A 20,344-nucleotide genomic window follows, 5' to 3' on the forward strand; every position below is an offset into this window, starting at 1 on the left:
TCTCTGACAGGTCATTTTTGGACGTGTGACATTATACCTGCAAGAGTAATAGAGAAATCGAATCGCCGAATAATACCGGGGATGATCTTCTCAGTTTCCTTTTACCGATTTTTCGTGCGCGAGAGAGGAGAGCTAAGATCCCTTTAGATTTTTTCTCTTGGTGAGCGTCAAAAGATTTTCTTTTTCAATCGTAACTTTCTACGATTCGCAAGCAGCCAGTGATTTGGTCAACCACCGTTTGTCGTTGACACTCACACGAAACATGGTCAGCTAAACTAACAACAGCAGCGTGGTACCAACAGCCGTGAACTTGTATAAGTTGCTGTCAAATGAATTATTGATGTGGTGTAAACACAAACAAACACAATTTGTACTTATTTGTCAACAGTTTTAAGAATTTGGGGTTTTGATGCAAATCTTCCTGTTTGTCGTGAGTTCAACCATCCGCTCCTTGCGCTGGAATTGCTTCCCACCATCACAGCAGGACAGATACGGCGAAAGGACCTTGCACTTCGGGAGCGCGCACACACACGCACACACACACGCACACACCCAGTCAACGACGGTGTCTTCTGCGCGTACTCCACGAAAGTATCTCAGTCCGGAGTTCGGGCTGGGTTCGGATCAGCATCCTCGAGATGGCAACGACGGGGATGCTGTGGCCGCCGCTGGTGGAGTTTAGTTTATCTCGATGTGTCCTTGCGACCAGACGGTCAGAACTGGGTTTTGGATAGGAAATAAGAAATCGCGAGTGAGTGAGTGTTTTGGGGTTGGTCCGGGTTAGACGACAACGAGTTTTGTCCGTCGGATGCCATCAGACGGGGTACCGTAGGTTCGTGTGGTGTATGATTGGTGGTGCTGTCGACGGCGACACAACACGTGGTTGATATCGTTACATTTGAGCCAATTGGATATACTAACCCGAAACGAAATTGGATTATTGAATTAAAACATAGCTTCCTGCTGGGTGGAGTAGTGTGTTCAGCTGAGAACGACTCGAGTGGATAATGGAAGATAAAAGTACACCGCAAGGACCTGCTCGGTGTTGGCTGAATCGTGAAGACCTGTGTTATGCTTAGCTCGTTTGGTGCCAGTGCTAAGGCTGCTCCTGGCTCGTACCTGTAGTTGCAGTGCTTGTCGGCTGGCATCCGGGAGCAAAAGGACACCCGGCAAGCGATACCGAAATGAATTTATATGTGCGATTCGCGTACAAGTGCTAATTGTCATAAACGCAAACTTGTGATTTACATACCCACCTGGCTGTGTCGGGTTTCGCAACGACGAGTGGGAGTCAAGCACACCCGCACCTCGTGTGGGTGTGTGAGCATGGATATCCAAGTGGTGTGTGGTGTGCCAACGGATCAGCAAACCCCACGAGAAGAGTGGCTTTGTACCGACATGTGTGATCGTTTCGTGGCGTGGGTAGTGTGCTGAGCTGCGTTGTTAATGAGGAAAATGAAATCACCTGCTTGCCGCGTGTGAACATCCAGAATGACGTTAATGAATTTCACCCACCACACTGACGACATAACATGATAGAAAGCGCCTCTGCCTTTGCTATGAACCAATGGAACTGATTCCCTTCGGCGGCATCATTAACGATGAAAGCTATTCCCGATAGAACATTGCTGCTGGGGTTGTAGGCAGCATATTGCCAATAATTTTCCGTAACCTCTTCACCTCTTCAAGTATGTGCTATGTGTTTGAAATATATACGATTATCACACTCTAGGTGCCATAAATCAATAATTGTGTGTATGTTACATTAATGTAACCTTATTTCATACACTCTTGGTTGAGAGGTGGTTTGCCCAACCCAACTCAACCTCCGATTTTCATCATCTGGTAATGCCAAGCAGCATCTCCAAGTATTATTGTCGTCTGGTTTTGCCAAGAAGGTACGACCCTGCCGGGAGGGGTTGATGTGGGCCACGTGAGGAGCAGAAGGTGATTTATGCTGGAGGGGTCTGTGTTGCCAAGAATTTCATCGTACTTTATATCTCCTTGAGTCGAGACGAGGAGGGCGGGGGAACTGTGGGAATGAAGAAAATTCCACACTCTGGCTTACAAGCACACACACATGATTCCAAAGATTTTCGGAACAAGCTGATGCCGGTTTTGTTAACAGGTTCTAAAAATGGGGCACAACATGAACATTTTCCGAGAGTGCTATAATTTGATGCCATTAACAAAACTGAAATAATAAACTAATAATGAACTAATTTAGGGTTGGTGGCTAATTGAACTTAACTTCAAAAATGAACCATTTTTTGAACTAATTTTCTGTTGTTATTATGGTTGCGGTTTTTTTAATCACTGTCTTATTCCATGCACTCTTGGTGGGGCTGTTGGGCATCTTTTAAAAGCGTTGGTTCTAAGAAGGTTATTTTTTTTATTTTATGTGGAGAGTAATGAAAAAAAGGTCAGCCTTACGAAACGATGGAGATTCAATGCTATCATACTGAAATGTAAAAATCTTCAGGTTATTTTGGATTTTCTTAAATGTTGAATCATAAATTCAACAAGAATCCTTCTCCAGTCTTTGCGTTTACAGTTTCCATCACTTTGAAATAGTGTTTTTTGGGATTGTTAAAGTTTCATCGCTGAAAAAATATGTATATAAAATTATGATAGTAAACTGAGGTTAGTAGGCCTCGTTGATTTATCACGCAAGCAAAATGCACGATCTTCAATGTAAAAACCTGCTGAAAAGGTTAGTCCCTGATTAACATCTTTTCCCATAAGCGAGTTTAACACTGTCCGAAAACAAGCTCAAACAATATAATTCCATGAGAACCTTTGGAATCTGAACACACTGAACATCTGATTTTTTTCAAAAGTATGTTTTCAACAAGTCTCCTTTGAATTGTCTTTCAATTATTTAACTAAGGACGGGTTGTCAAATCTTCAATGTTTTAGGCTTATTTAAAAGGTCTTCCAAATGCATTTCTAAAAACACATAACCTGACTGGTTTTCTTAAAAAGCCTACCCTTTTTACAATCTTTCTAACTTTAGTCAAACACGTTTTTTTAGCATAACTATTGAAGTACTTAACTAAACTTAATGATTTCCAATAGCAACTTAGAAGTTAAGACGGATGAAATAAAACCGGACAAAGTCGGTTCAGCTAGAGCAGAGATAATCAAATGCAATTATTTTGATCAACATCCCGCCACACATAGACATTTGCTCAGAATTTGGTCCTGAGTAGATATCTATACGTGAAGGTTAAGAGTTTTAATTAAGAAGTTTATTTTACAAGTGATTTCATAGCCATTCCTCAGTAAGGCTTCATCCATAAAGTACGTCACGCTGAAATCCGGCAAAATTTACCCCCCCCCCCCTTTTGTCACGCTTTCCCTATACTTTTAATAGACAATGTCACACTTTCTCAGACCTCCCCCCCTCCCCCCCTAGAGCGTGACATACTTTATGGATGACGCCTAAGGTGTGGAAGGCACAAATCGTTTCGTCACTCAATAGTAATTTTTGCAATTCCGTCGTGAAACTACTTACTTTTCCTGTCATTCTTGAACGACGAAATAGCCTACTTTTCTGTACCAAAAATAACAGAATCGAATAGCAACACTTTTCAAAATAAATGCTGAAAAGTTCTACTTTTCAGCACTGAAATGGGTGCTGAAAAGTTGAACTTTTCAGCACTTGTTTCGAAAAGTAACACTTTTCAACATTTTTTTGATTTAAACGATTTATTGACAAAAAACATGAAAATTCGACTTAAAATTTCACTCAATGGGTGTTTTTCGAAATTGCAAAAAATGTTGTATGGAACTCGTTGCAAAACTTGATTTTTTCAGCACTCGTCGTATTTATCCAACTCGGTGAACCTCGTTGGATAAATGTACGACTCGTGCTGAAAAAATCCTCTTTTTGCAACTTGTTGCATAAACTACTATTTTGCAATTCCGTCGTGAAACTACTTACTTTTCCTGTCATTCTTGAACGACGAAATAGCCTACTTTTCTGTACCAAAAATAACAGAATCGAATAGCAACACTTTTCAAAATAAATGCTGAAAAGTTCTACTTTTCAGCACTGAAATGGGTGCTGAAAAGTTGAACTTTTCAGCACTTGTTTCGAAAAGTAACACTTTTCAACATTTTTTTGATTTAAACGATTTATTGACAAAATACATGAAAATTTGACATAGAATTTCACTCAATGGGTGCTTTTCGGAATAGCAAAAAATGTTGTATGGAACTCGTTGCAAAACTTGATTTTTTCAGCACTCTCCGTATTTATCCAACTCGGTGAACCTCGTTGGATAAATGTACGATTCGTGCTGAAAGAATCCTCTTTTTGCAACTTGTTGCATAAACTACTATTTCAGCATAAGTATAATAATTTTAATTATAGTTTAAACAGAATTAAAATCAGTTGTGCACTTCGGAATAAACGGAAAAAGGGACGCTATTTGTGCAGTTGTTGCTGTCTCACGAAAAATTGAATTGTTCGATCTACAACTTTGCGGTCGCTTTGCATAATTGATACTCGAAACTAGGTATCCAAAGGCTTGAATTCGGTTTTTGTTTCACCCTGGGATTCGAATTCACGACCATTGTATTGCGAGTCCAACTGCTAATCAGTGACTTCACCGAAGCAGGTTTATTACGAGGAAGGTGACTCCTACACCTGGAATGGTCTGAGGAAGGATTTGACCCCCTCATGCCAAAAATACCAAATTGACTAAGCCCTTGTTTTGTATAAATATTTTACATACGTTTTTTTTGCTCAAAAAAATCTGGCCAAATCGACATCATTCAAGTACCGTCATCAGGGGTGACATTGGGTCTGGGGGGTGAGATTGGGTCATACAAAAATGAGGAAATTTGTATGACCCAATCTCACCCCTCAGACTCAATGTCACCCCTGATGACGGTACCAGTTTTTATTAAACTCATGATTGAATTATAAAACCTCTCAATGTATCAAATTAACATAACGTAGATTATTCAAGTTCATCAACCTATAGGTAGAACAAAGATGTTTAAAATTATTAATATATCAGGCACGGGTCCCCCACAGACCGTTATTATGAAGAATCTGGGACCATTCTGCACCTCTGGGCCGAGTTTCAAAATATTTGCCGGCAGAAATTTCGAATACGGTCAGTTTTAGTGTTTCGAGGAGAAATTAAGGAGAAATCACATGTAAAATGCGTAGGAAAAGATCAATGTTTCAATGTCTTAACTCCAAAACATTACTGATCATGGTTTTAAATTGTATTAACATGTAGCAGAATGATATAAAAACGAATTACAGCACTGACTTAGCCGGATTAAGCCTAAATTATGTGACTTAAGTGTATTATTTACAAGTTTATACCTTAACATTAAACAAAAACTCCTACATCAAGGAATTTTAAGTCAAAGAAAACTAGATTGCACAAAAATAACTTTAAATGGGGTGACTTTGAGCCAAGGGGTGACATTGTACCAAATTTTACGATTTTATAATAGCCAGATAGCTTAACAACAAGCTGGACAAGCTTGAATTGCAAAGTATAAACGTTGCTTATCAAAGCAATCTTTATGCGTTTAATGGTAAAATGTCACCCCTTGGCTCAAAGTCACCCCATTTTAAGTTATTTTTTTGCAAACTAGTTAACCATGACTTAAAATTCCTTGATGTACAAGTTTTTTTTTAAATATTAAGGTATAAACTTTTAAATAATACACTGAAGTTACATAATTTAGGCTTAATCCGGCTAAGGTCGTGATTATTCAGGTTATTTTTTTGTGTGTGCTTTTGTGTCGCTGTTCGTATGGGGTGAGTGATTATGGTAATCGAATAATAGCATCATTGGTGCGCTGGAAGTGGGGACGCGAAGTCGTGATTATTCAGGTTATTTTTTTTTTGTGTGCTTTTGTGTCGCTGTTCGTATGGGGTGAGTGATTGTGGTAATCGAATAATAGCATCATTGGTGCGCTGGAAGTGGGGACGCGAAATCGTGATTATGCAGGTTAATTTTTTTTTTGGTGTGCTTTTGTGTCGCTATTCGTATGGGGTGAGTGATTGTGGTAATCGAATAATAGCATCATTGGTGCGCTGGAAGTGGGGACGCGAAGTCGTGATTATTCAGGTTATTTTTTTGTGTGCTTTTGTGTCGCTGTTCGTATGGGGTGAGTGATATTGGTAATCGAATAATAGCATCATTGGTGCGCTGGAAGTGGGGACGCGAAATCGTGATTATGCAGGTTAATTTTTTTTTGTGTGCTTTTGTGTCGCTGTTCGTATGGGGTGAGTGATTGTGGTAATCGAATAATAGCATGACTTACTGAATTATTTGTGTCTTGAGCGTAATTTTCGTTGAGTAATTGGTGTTTTTTGTGATTTTTTTTGTGATCTTAATTAATTGTTTTGTGATTTTCAAAGCCCTTCCTATATCATCGTTGATCGGAAGGCACGGCGTCGGGTAAATTGTGTATATTTTTTTCGAATAAGGTTTTATTTTTTTATGGTGAAAAAGCCATTTCTATATAATGATCGAAAGACGCACTGACATTTTGGATTAATTAATAGTGGAGTGAAATAATTGTGTGTGAGTGACTTTGTGTGTTAACCAGAAAGACCTTCCCATAGCATCGTTGCTCGGAAGGCTCGCCGACGGGTCTGTTATGAAAGTCCTCCCCATAGCATCGTAGCTCGGGAGGCATCGAAAAGCCAATACCTTATCCTACTAACCCAAAAAAATAATAATCACGTGATGCTTGAAGGAGATGCTGTGGATTCAACGGTCTCAAGCGGTATCAACAAGTATATAGCGAAAAACTGTGTGCTTGATGAGTCTGCAACTTCAACTATCGGACTAACATTCCTCCCTTTCGTTGAACTGCAGGCTTCTTGGGAGGGCGCCGGTATTGACTAATAAAGTAGGGATCTTCAGAGGTTAAACAGTGAACGGATGGTTGGCTCCCACTGATCATTTTTGATTCATTGTTTAACTTCAGCTGATCTGTCAATAACGGAGTAGCAGCTCATTGGCAGTCAACCATGCTCATGCTCATGCTCATGCTCATGCTCATGCTCATGCTCATGCTCATGCTCATGCTCATGCTCATGCTCATAATTTAGGCTTAATCCGGCTAAGTCAGTGCTGTAAATCGTTTTTATATCATTTTGCTACATGTTAATACAATTTAAAACCATGACCAGTAAGGTTTTGGAGTTAAGACATTGAAACATTGATCTTTTCCTACGCATTTTACATGTGATTTCTCCTTAATTTCTACTCGAAACACTAAAACTGACCGTATTCGAAATTTCTGCCGGCAAATATTTTGAAACTCCGCCCAGAGGTGCAGAATGGTCCCAGAAACCATGTCCAATCATTGGTTTGGGTGGATTTTTTTTTTCATAATAACGGTCTGTGGGGGACCCGTGTCAGGTGGACATGGTCCAATGGTCCAATTCAAAAATCAAAAACATGCAAATTTTATTATTATTTTTCACAAAGTGTTGATCCAGCATTTGAATTCCACAACATTTGAAATAATAACATACAGCAATTCCATTCAAAAAGAGCACAAACCGAAAAAAAATCTGGGGTCCTAGGCCATTAGGCGGTAAGGTGGTCCAAAATTCATTAGTTTTCCCAAAACACATTTTCCATAAATTATAACTCAGAGCCTTTTTTACCGTTTTGAACTGTCTTGGGCGCAAATGAATGTTTACAATACAACTTTTTCAATTGTTAGACTAGATTTTTTGGACATAAATCTATTTTTCCGTAAAAGTCAATCTAATAACCTTTCATTTGCGTTCAAGACAGCATAAATCGGATCCATGTTATTATTTTAATTTAAGAAAATGACAATGTTTGGGACCACCCAAGCAAGGTGAAGGTCACCCTAATGGCTAAACAAAAAATGGGTCTAATTATATCAGCCAAGGAACCCCCAGAAAAGCTTTGAGCCCAATCGGAAAACGTTTTTTCGGTTTATGCCCTTTTTAGAATGGAATTGCTGCATAAACTCAAACTCAGCATTGAAAAAAGTGTTCAATTTGAAAAAGTTCAGAAAATGGCTCCCATAAACCATTTCTTTGATATCGGTTTATTGAGAGCGCTTACGTCACTGCTTACACCAATTGGTGCAAGTTTTCTCACATTTGCTCCTTGATTGTGTATAGTGGAGGTTGTGCGGCGAAAATAATGGCGTATCATTTTTAACTCACGTAGATCAGCAACATCCACACGCCAGCAGTTGGCAAGAAAGGACCATTTTTCAGGTGGTTTTCCATTCTGCTTCCCTCTCACGTACGACGGACGGACGGTGGCTGCCTTGCGTCATTCGATGTGCGACCGACGTAAGAATGTGCAGCAGAAAAGCGGCCAAAGGACCCACGAAGAACCCTTTTCCGCACAGATGTGTTATCAAAGGTATATTCATTCACATCACAGAACATTGCCGACACACCTGGCGGACGTGGCTGATTCAGTGCAGAAAATATTTCAGTCACATCTAACTGTCGTACAAATGAAAGACGAAAATTGCATGTTTCTTCGTCGTTTTAATTTCAATTAGCATAATCTGTGCCCGTCACGTTGACGAAAGCGTTTTGGGTGGGAATAAATTTACATCAATGGTAGATTTTCTTTATTCAGAACCAGCGAAGAAAAATATAAATTTGCCGGAATTGATGTTTTTAGAACAAATCTAACTTGATAAATGAAATATGTATCAACCAAAAGTATCACTACCACTCTACTTCTGCATGGTTTTTTGAGTTAAAAGTCAACACATTTGGCCAAAAATAACAGGTGGTGTTGTGGACGTCAGAACATCGCCACTCATTATATTAAAATTTTCTGGGCAGCGCAGCGTCAAGGCTGGAAGATGACCCTTTGTATAGAAGGAAAAACTGTCATCAAATTATAATATTTTTACCAAGTTTACGAAAGGTAGGGTTAACTGTCGTTCTATGTATCTCGAGCTAGAGGAAATACCAAGTTTAGTCTCTGGTTATCATTTTCGAAGGGACCATCGAGGAAGGATGCCAAATGAAAACTCAATTAAAAAACGATGATTTTATCAGCACGAGTCTTACATTTATTTATTATTAAACAAGCCTAACCCGACAAACTTCGTTCTACCTTCGTTTGTTGACGTTTTTGGCTTCAGCCTCCTGTGATCAAAATTTGATTTTACGTAACTTTTTCCATACAATTTGCCGATGCTCCGGAATCGGTTCCAGAGTGGCCAAAGTGTCAATTAGTTAGCGTATAAACCTTCCTTGGACTTATACGAACCCAACGCAACAAAGAGCACCTCGATCCGACGCTCCGTATTGAACTGATTCGCGTTCGAACAAAACCGTCGAAATTTTTTATGTATATAGAAGATATGAATAGCACTAAAAATCGTATTTTGCAACGAGTTGTATGGGTAATTCTCCGCCAACTCACAAAGCAGTTGCCCCGACCCCTCTTCGATTTGCGACTTTTGTTCATGATCACGAATCCGACGTCCGTTTTTTGATATTTCGTGACGGAGGGTCGGTACGACCCCTTTAATTTTTGAATATGCGAAAAAAAGAGGTGTTTTTCAATAATTTGCAGCCTGAAATGGTGATGAGATATAAATTTGGTGTCAAAGGGACTTTTATGTAAAATTAGACGCCTGATTTGATGGCGTACTCAGAATTCCAAAAAAAAAAACGTATTTTTCATCGAAAAAAATCACTACAAAAGTTTTAAAAGCTCTGCCATTTTCCGTTACTCAACTGTAACAAGGGGTTTGCTTGTAACCATTACGAGTTATCGCGATTTTACGAAAATAAAAAGTTTTGAAAAAGTTGGTCGTCGTTATTAGGTTCATTAGGGTGCCCGGAATATGGAACTTTTTCTCAAAACCTCGCTCCACAAAATGAATATTGTTCCTTGTATGAAAACTGTTTTTTTTACCAACTTTAGGCTCGGGTATCAATGGGTTAATCGCAACCAATTTCGCTCAAAATTTACACATATGCTTAAAATTACCCAAAAAACTGTTTTCAGCTTGTGGAGCAGGAGGTCATTTTTTCTGGGCACCCTAATGCCCATCCTAGGTCACCCGCGACAGACACGGAAAACGAAACAAAGAGAAAACTTTTTTGTAACTTTTTTGAAACTTGTTTTCGTAGAATCGCGATAACTCGTGATGGTTACAAGCAAACCCATTATGTTTATAAATCAAAATTTTTGTAATTGTCTGCTCTACCACTTTGTAGATCACTGTTACACTCTAAAAAATAACCCTGCAAAGTTAGAATAAACACGAAATTTTAAAATGAAAAATGTATTTCTAAATGAAAAAAATGACTCTTCTGGGTTAATGATGATTCGAAAAGTAGGGGAGAGTGGGGAGACTTGATCCCCGGGGACACTTGATCCCAAGCCTGTATCTCGTCAGCATGTGGGTAAAACAATTAGCATTGTTCTAGAAAGTTGTGCGAAATTAACTAAAACTCATTGTAGAAAACAAAGAAAAAAATTAAAAAAATGTTTAGATTCAGTTACACACATTTTTCTAAATCGAGCTGCAAAAAACTTCCAAGAGATCTTTTTTTCTTTGTATTGATATGTATAGAAAACACTCAAAAATTATTCAAAAAAAAAATTTTATACATGAATTGTTTGATAAACTTATCAACTCCAAAACCCTTACGCAAAAACGAAACTATTGGCACTACGCCCCCCGGGGCATGGCCTTCCTCTAACGTGGGATTTCTGCTCCAGCGCCTCTGACGAGACAGGAGAAACCGGGACCGACGTTTTACTTCACCATCCGATAGAAGCTCAGTGGATAAGGCGGGAATCGAACCCGCGTCTCATAGCATCATCGGGATCGGCAGCCGAAGCCGCTACCCCTGCGCCACGAGACCCACTAAAAACTAAAAACCCTTACGCATTTGATGTTAAATTTATCGTCATACTATTTTTACAATCAATTGTTTAAAAAAGTGCGTTTAGGGAGACTTGATCCCTGCATTTTTACAGTCACTGGAATCAGCCTCAAGATTAATTAATTGAGCTGGGTTTTCATACATAGTTTCCTTTAGTATAGTTGTACATAACTTACTGCAGTTTGAACCATTTTTCAAAAGTTTCGTAAACAAAAATTTCCAGCTTTTGTAAACATGCTTAATTTTGGTCTAAAAAATAATATTTTAAGTTTTTAAATATTTAACATAATAAACTTGTTATATTTTGAACACAAACGTACAGGTTTTATGTGAAATTGCTGTAACTTATAGAAAATTAAAAGTTTGGATGAATAAGAAACATTTTGCTTAACATTTCTTCAAAATGTTGAAAGGGGGATCAAGTTACCCCTAACATTTTTAAAATGCCGGTTTAAAATATTTTTTTAAAACGCTTGGCATGATTCGAAGAGTTTATCTGAATAAATATCCTTATTAGCCAAACATAGATGAATGTTTAAGCTTTCAATTCATGCAAAAAGTTTATAGTTTTGTGAGAAATTGACAGAGTTATGTGCGATACAAAAAAAGGGGATCAAGTCTCCCCACTCTCCCCTACATTAAATTTCCCATCAAATGAGATGTTCCAACAAATTTTGCAGTTGAGTAACGGGAAATTGCATAGTTTTTAAAACTTTTTTAGTGTTTTTTCGATGAAAAATACGTATTCTGAGCACGCCAATCAAATGTGACACCGAATTTCTATCTCATCACCGTTTCAGGCTGCAAATTATTAAAAAACACCTCTTTTTTCGCATGTTCAAAAATGAAAGGGGTCGTACCGCCTCTCCGTCACGAAATATCAAAAAACGGACCTCGGATTCGTGATCAGGAACAAAAGTTAGAAAAATCTAGTCATTGACTTTATTGCATTATAACAATACTCACAATCATGAAATCAAATATTTCCAACAGCGCAATAGCTCTGCAGACTGCAAACCACCTTAATTTACGGTCAAACCTAACGGAATCCAATTATGAATGACATGTGGTTCAAGTGGAATTCAATTGTGGTTCTTTATTGCTTGCCTTGTTATCCGCATTGTATTCATCACCTTCGCCGAAGTGTGCACGCAGCGATAATAACAAAATATGTGACATTGTTCTCCGACACTAACGAGAAAAGGCAGATTCCGCACCGGAAATAGATTGCCTGCTTTCTGATTGAAGATGAAACCATAGGAAAACACGCTTCACCACAGCTATTTATCAAAACGTCACCGTTTTGAATGCGGGTGTGTACGCTCTGGTTGCAACACGAGAAGAAAGAAAATATCTTTTATTCCATGAAAAAATGGTTCTCTCAAAGCGACAATTTGCCGCCTCCAGCTGGTCCTTGTTCCAGAACCATCCATAAATATTTCGCTGTCATAAATTTTCTTTCGATTCCTCAGGCCCGGCCGTGCTCCTAGAAAAGCTTTCACTGTCTGGCTGTTTTTGTACTATGTATACAAAATATTGCAATCATGTCGCGGGGATACGATCGCAGCTTTGTACATGGCGTTTGTTGTAGACCTCCTACTTCGACGTTCCTCTGTTAAAGAACACCCGGACCGGGACGTCACGGGACGCGACAACCCATGGTTTTGGGGCTATTTGAATGCATACACGTAAATAATAATGATAAATGGCCAGAATAAAGTAAATTTATATCACAACATCTACCACACTTTTGCCATATCAAAGCAAATTTTCTTGAACGGATGCCAAAATCAAGACATTCTTCTCGTGCGCAGTTTTTGTCTGACTTTTTGGTTCGCTTTATTCTCTCACATTTCTCTCCAAACTTTTCTTTTTTTCTTCTAAAAGTTTTCTCACCAAAAGTATTGTTGTTCACCTGAGAGCTTTTTTTCTTCTGTTAGTTGCAGTTCAAATAATAAAAAAAAACAAGCATTCAGGCACCCAACAATTCAGCTCCAACTTTATGCTTAGCATAACAAGCGAGCGAATGCAAAAGTATTCTTAAATTTTTGAAACCTTTTCGCTCGCCCCAAAGATATGCGAGAGCTGGGCGTGTTGCTAGTGGGTGAACTTTGTGAATTCCTTGCGTAACGTGATTTACCTCGGAGAGTTATCCTTGTTAGTATGATTCAGCACCAGCCTTGGGAAGGAAAGAGAATGAAAGCCGCAGACAAAAATATCCAACAGTCGTAAAATAAAACGTAACTGCAAATGTCCTACACTTTTCAAAACCCCAGCACGATTGGAACACGCGTGTTGATAATCTTCAAAGTTAATGATTCAATGGAAATTGGAAACTGCAATTTGGACACCTGCGGCACCAATTCGATGTCGTTGTGCTATCTTGTCGAAATTACCATCTTGGGTTTTATGCATGGTTGTCAGGAAATAAAATTGGCCCAGTTCTGATAAAACATTTGGAAAAATCTTTCAGACAAAATTATAACAGTTATAAATGCGAAATGTGAGGAAAGTTATTGATTCGTTCACAAGTTTGTTGAATACATATGATTCAATAAATTGTTGGGCCTCAAAAACGATAAATTTCATTTATATTTAATAAAATGTCGATTTTTGAATCTGCATTGAACACTTCCATTTCAATCAAAAATTGTTTGAAACTGGCAGAACAAAAACATTTTAGTAGTTCTTTACGATGTCGCAAATTTTTTTCGCGATTTTGAAGTTTTCGGTTTTTTTTATTTAGATGCAACTTTGTCGTTTTTGATAAATTGTACCGTTTTTAAGTTAAAGCTTCTTTTGAATATATTTTTTTTAAATAAATTTATAATAGATTTTCTTTTATTATTTTTAATACTTGTCACGTTTTGTGAAATTTGGTGTTTTTGAATTATGGTCCCCGTGAAAATTGTATTTTAGAAAAAATAATAAGCCTAATTATGTGATATGAATAATTTACAATTTAATATTTATGGAAAAATTGCTGACATGCTTAAGGTGCCTGTGGTTTATATATTTTCTACATGGGTCATTCCAGGTCAACTGAGTACACTTTTGGACTCGACCTTCTCCGATTTGGACCAAACTTGGAGGGAACGTTTATCTATCGATAGTTAACAGAAATCCCAAGTTTGGTGCTGATTGGACCATCCCTCTATTTTTGGCACCGCCCTCTTTTTTGGCGATTTTCTAAAAAACTTTTTTTTCTTTTAATCATAACTTTGCAGCTATTTGAGCAAAAGACTTTCTACAGGTTGCATTTTATAAAAAATTGTCCAAGAAATTCGATAAAAATGAAATTTTAACCCTTAAATGCCCACTAATATTATATTTTAACGTTTTAAGTATAAAAATTCAGTTTTGACCAATTGCTTATACTTTTATTTGTTTTATTTTATCATCATCGTGTTCCCCGGACAATTTTACATAATAATCAATGTAGACTTCAAACTAAAATGAACTATTGGCGAGATACAGCGATTTTACTGAAAAAAGTTTGATTTTTCGCAGCACTCGGAAGTTCATGGTGTACTTTTCAACAAACAGGAATGAATCTCGCATAATTCGATTTTTATATGTGAGAAACTTATTACGGATTTGAATTCATAGGACAGAGTGCAGTGCAAAATCAAACTTTTTTCAGTAAAATCGCTGTATCTCGCCAATAGTTCATTTTAGTTTGAAGTCTACATTGATATTTATGTAAAATTGTCCGGGGAACACGATGATGATAAAATAAAACAAATAAAAATTTAAGCAATTGGTCAAAACTGAATTTTTATACTTAAAACGTTAAAATATAATATTAGTGGGCATTTAAGGGTTAAAATTTTATTTTTATCGAATTCCTTGGACAATTTTCTATAAAATGAAACCTGTAGAAAGTCTTTTGCTCAAATAATTGCAAAGTTATGATTAAAAGAAAAAAAAGTTTTTTTAGAAAATCGCCAAAAAAGAGGGCAGTGCCAAAAATAGAGGGATGGTCAGCACCAAACTTGGGATTTCTGTTAAATATCGATAGATAAACGTTCCCTCCAAGTTTGGTCCAAATCGGTGAAGGTCGAGTCCAAAAGTGTACTCAGTTGACCTGGAATGACCCACATTTATCTCTCCCTTTCCATCTTTCTATCTTTGCAGTATGGTTGGCTTCCTTATTTTTCTTGCCACGAAACCAACTTGCGGTCAGTTTTTGCCATCAAATGCATCGTTTTTTTAATTTGAAGTGACGAGTACAAGTGGCTTATGTCCCCAAAGGATACCCACAAATACCACACAATTCAAACATGATTGATGTCACTCCAGGAGCCTACAGAGAAACCACTGATGAAAAGTGCGATAAAAAGGCTTCCCCACGACCTGTCAAGTGCCAATGTCACCTTATTCCGCCATTCATTGTCCTGACCGGGGCCGTAGTGCGGTGCCACGCACGACGAACCGAGTGTTAATGTAATGAGTTTATTACGTTGCTGTCGTTGCTGCCCTCACTCTGGGAGGCAGGAAACGCGGAGCTGGTACAACGCGGAAAGGGGCGTTTAAAACTTGTATATGTTTTCACACTTTCCGGGACCCAAAAAGTGCCACATGATCTTTCCAGGCTCACCCGACCGGTGACGCCTTTGGGGGCTTGGGCCAGCCACATTCCTGCACGCGGGTAATATAAATTATTTTTCAGTTTTAATTTTCCACGTCCCTGCGCTTCCCATTCCAGGGTCGGTTGGCCATTGTTGCCACGTGGCCCATTCTGGCGCCGCCGCCGTTACCGCTACATCTCCACTGATGCTGACACAGTGGAGTGTTTGTAGACTGTCCCCCGACGATGACGCCGACGACGACGATGGCGACTTTTATTCTGTGATGCTGCGAATTTCATCATCATAGCACAAAATTTATGAACAACGTAAATGAGCACAGAGACTACCCGTAACGCGAGTTGACTGTATTGTGCCGAATCCTCCCACGGTCCCAACACATTGCTGGCAGTCCCTTTGTGGCGACCGCCGGGAAAGGAAAGTTGTTCAGGAGCGCCACCAGTGTGTCGTATCACGGGAACAAGGTAACGAATTTGGCCCGTCACTTGATGGAGCATGAATCCTCCGTCTCTCTTTTTTTTTGCTGTTGTTTTTTTCGGGTTCTATCCATTCTTTTCAAACCAGGGGTTCGCAAAGCGATCCTTATCGCTCTGAATTAATCGAAAGCACGTTATTACGTGAACGTGGCATATTTTAATATCAAAGCCATCGAAGCAACAACTTAACCTCGAGTCAATTCTCATCGTGAAGAGAGTAAGTTATAAAGATTTTTGATAATGTGCTGGACAGTGTATTTTCAAACATTTTATTTTTTGATTGTATAGGGTGAAACAAAAAATAATTAGATTTCTAGCTTTCTTTGAATTTGCCCCAACATCAAAGCTAAAAGAACTAAGGCGACAGAATAAAATTCTATCTTTAAAACAAAAAATATACCGTTATCAGGGGTGACATTGGGTCTGGGGGTGAGATTGGGCAATAAAAATGCTGAAATTTGTATGACCCAATCTCACCCCCAGACCTAATGTCACCCCTGATGACGGTACTAGGTAAATAGTAGCTGTTTTCAAAGAATCACTATAAGTATTCTTCAGTAACTTCATTAAAACTTAATCTCACAGTCGGAGATTATTCTTTCCTAGGTACTGTTCGTAATGTAAATTCGTTCAAAAGCACACCAAAACTATTAATATTAGGGTGGGTACGTTTTTCAAAAAGTTCTCGTATCAAGTTTTAGTATGGTTCCCCTTGTAGGGCATGCCCATAGGGACTTTCAAGCCAAATATCAGCTCATTTGGTTGTAAACTGGCTGCGCGCATCAGGGTTAAAGTTTACATGGGAATTACTATGGGAAAATTGCAAATTTTGTTCAACCGCTCCTACAGGTCTGGGAAAATAACGCGCTAACTTCTGGTATGGTCAGGCCTATGGGGAATGGTCTGGAGAACACTTTTCCCGAAGAGAGCAAATGGATTCGTTGTCCCTAGACCTGGCGCATCGGCAAACAATCCGATGTTTCGGAATCAACGGTTTTCCCTGAAAAAGCATCAAATTTTCCTTAGCATGCTATGGTCATCAGGGGTGACATTGGGTCATACAAATTTCAGCATTTTTGTATGACCCAATCTCACCCCCTAGACCCAATGTTAGGTAAAATTACATCATAAAAGAAGAAATATTCAACCTTCCAAAATTACACCTTCAAAATTTTCACATTTTTTTACTGTGTGTGCAATTGTGATTTCGTAACCACTGCTCTTAAAGCCCTGTGACGAATAACGCACGGTTCGCTAGAAAATTCCACATGACCAGAGCCAGAGCGTTCCGAACGCGCACCAAGTGGATGGTCCCGATCACTCGGTCCAAATATAATTCCACGTGGTGCAACATCCGGCCATCAGTCGACTAAGGGCACCACTCACGTGCTTTTTCAACCGCCCCCCCCCTCTCCCCCTTCACAAAGGTAGACACGTGTGCCGTTCTGCCTTCTGCCTGAGCTTTTGCCCTTCTCATTCGCGTTATGCTTTTGGCCTGGCCTCGCGGTGATGAACTTTGACGAGGGTCTGCACTCGTGACAAGTGTTCCTGCCAGCAGAGGTGCTTTCGAGTCAAGTTGTTGCGCTTTTGTTGTGACAGAAGCACATTGTTCCGGCACAACTGCAGCACCACTCGTAATTAAATGCTGCAATGACCTGGCCTCATCCGATTGCCGCTCATCACAAGCCTTAGTACAGGATAGACGCCAACCAACGGTGTGGTTATCTAATAAGAATTTGTTTGAAGTTACCTTATCCTGGCTTTAAACCGGTGACTATAGGTTCAGGGACGAAGGAATTTACGTGCTAAATTGCGTGCTTCATCCTTTGCCTCGTCTGCTTCATTGTGTTTTGAAACCGGTGGCAATTTAATTGAACCATTTCAAGCTCCTCAAACCTTCTGATTTTTCCTTAGGGAAATTGACAAACAGGTGAATTTATAGCTAGAAAGCACAGAATTACTTATGAGATTAGCTTCAGGATTTTTCGTGATCCCAAATTGTAATGGCTAATGATAATTAATCACGGGTTAGACATTGGGTTCGACCCAACCAACCACCCTTGATTGATTTTCAATAGATTGCCTTCTCGGAATGGTACGAAGGTGCTTTCGCATCACTGAATAATTCCGATATGCTTGCAATTTGTTAATAGATTTTGGCCCGATGGAAAGGGCTTCGCTTTTATTTGTAGATGGCTTTGCTTGATAGTAAGTATTTTTATTGAATTTTCATCGTTTTATATAAAATTCTTAGGTAATAAATAATATTTTAAAAACATGCACTAAAAAGTAATTTTTGAAAAGGTGCTTATTTCTAAATTAAAGCAACGAATACCTTGCACTGCTTAATTTAGGATGTCATCATTCTGTCATTAAAGTTTTATCAATCTTGGTGAATTTAGTACGTATTAGCTGGGTGCGGAATAGTTGTCCGCGAAGCGGCCTCAATTTTGAACTGGCAAGGCGGAACCAATTTACTGTTCGCCAAAAGCTAGGAAAAAGTAGCAAGTATTGTAATCGATCTTTTTATGGCCGAAATAAAAAATCGGTGGCGTCATGCTTTTGAGGAATAATTCGAAGATAACAAATCTAGAGTTTTTTTAAAGGTCCAATAAACTATTGTGTTTATAGGACTTTTTGAAAAAAAAAAAACTCTAGAAATGTTAAGAAGAGGGTTGAAATCGAGATTGGCATAATAGAATAGACATTGTCTTTGGATTCGTTTGGGTCTTAGAAGAGAAGCTGGAGCAGGATGATATTTTTTTTAAAAAGGACAAAATTTAATGAAATTAAACATGCTGAACTGAAATAAATGAAAAACGATCAAGTTCACTCATCTACATTTATTCATAGATCCGCTGTCTAAGCGACGTTTTTTGATTTTCTTCTGCTGCATACATTGAATGGAGTGTCGAATAAAGTATTTAATCAATTTGGATTTAAGGTTATGACATTTTGGTAGATTAACTGGCACCTGACACATAGTATTAATTAATGTTGCACTGATATTATCACTGCACGTCAATGTTTCATAACAAATCACTTTAGTTACAAAAAATAAGTCACGCTTGAGCTTGAACACAGCATTCTACTTTGTTTACGTTTACAGCTGTTCGCAGCTGGAGCAGTGGGGAGCATTCGAAAATCACGTTACGCATTTCGTCTATTCAGCACCCAGCCTATTAGTAATAAGAAAAAAAAAAAACATTTAAAAAATCATTTTGCTCTAGACGCGAAGGTTTGATGAGGATTCCATATAATTTTAGCAATAACTCTTCATAACCTCGCTTGTTTTTTGCCCAGGATTTTACAGCCCTGTCCGAACAAATTTTTGGTTCAACATCATTTACTCTTCCAGAAACCCCAAAAATATTCAGAACTTTGCTCTAGAAATATTGAGGAAATTTTGTATTTTTTAAGAAAACTTAACTCGTTGCATCGTAGTGTGGGACTTGCCTTGCGTTTTTCTCAGCTTGCGCATGGGACATTAGGGTGTAATATGGTTGTATGGAAAAAAATAAAGTTGTCCAAATTTAGCGAGCACAGCATTTTTTCAGTTCCTTTTGGGGTCCTAAACAACTCCCCAAAGTTTGGAATCGATTGGTTAAGTCCTCACTTTGCGCAAAGCGATTCAATTCTCCATATAAATTTGTATGGGAAAAAACATTTTTGGGGATTTAAATATTTATAAAATCCACGTTTCACACTGTACTAAAACCGGATTCATATTCGGATGCTCTGGAAGGTGCTCTACAACTTTCCCGAAGAGAGTATGGTGCTAACTTGCTCCTATAAAAAGATACAGCGTGTTCAAAACTCGTCTAAAACGTGTTTTTTGCTCGAAAATCACGTTTTAGACGAGTTTTGAGGACGCTGTATCTTCTTTCAGGGACAAGCTAGCACCATACTCTCTTCGGGAAAGTTGTAGAGCACCTTCCAGAGCATCCGAATATGAATCCGGTTTTATTACAGTGTGAAACGTGGATTTTATAAATATCAAAATCCAAAAAAATGGTTTTCCCATAAAAATTTATATGGAAAATTGAATCGCTTTGCGCAATGTGAGGACTAAACCAATCGTTCCCAAACTTTGGGGAGTTGTTTAGGACCCCAAAAGGAACTAAAAAATTGCTGTGCTGGAAAATCGATTTTGATATTACACCCTAATGGGACATCCATGCGAACATGGCTAGTTACATCCTTTTGAAAAGTTGTTGTGGATTTCCCCGAAATTCATTCTCGCGAAAAGACGTTTGGGAGCGTTCTTTTATTATGTAACGCAAAAATTGATTTTTAGACATCATCAAATTTTATTTTTTGTATTGAGTGTAACACGACGTTTGACCGACGACGTTTGACCATGTTATGTAAAA

At 38.5% G+C, this 20,344-nt stretch overlaps 1 protein-coding gene across 1 annotated transcript in view; it reads left to right on the plus strand.

Annotated features, from left to right (window-relative positions):
* The first annotated feature begins 683 nt into the window (after window positions 1-683).
* Window positions 684-20,344, plus strand: part of LOC120418228 (uncharacterized) — a 33,108-nt gene continuing 13,447 nt past the window's right edge. The window contains exon 1 of the mRNA XM_039580517.2: window positions 684-832. The gene's annotated coding sequence lies outside the window, so the exon portion shown is untranslated. The remainder of the gene's footprint in view (window positions 833-20,344) is intronic.

Source organism: Culex pipiens, chromosome 3 (genome assembly GCF_016801865.2).
Source record: "Culex pipiens pallens isolate TS chromosome 3, TS_CPP_V2, whole genome shotgun sequence".
NCBI classification, from domain to species: domain Eukaryota; kingdom Metazoa; phylum Arthropoda; class Insecta; order Diptera; family Culicidae; genus Culex; species Culex pipiens.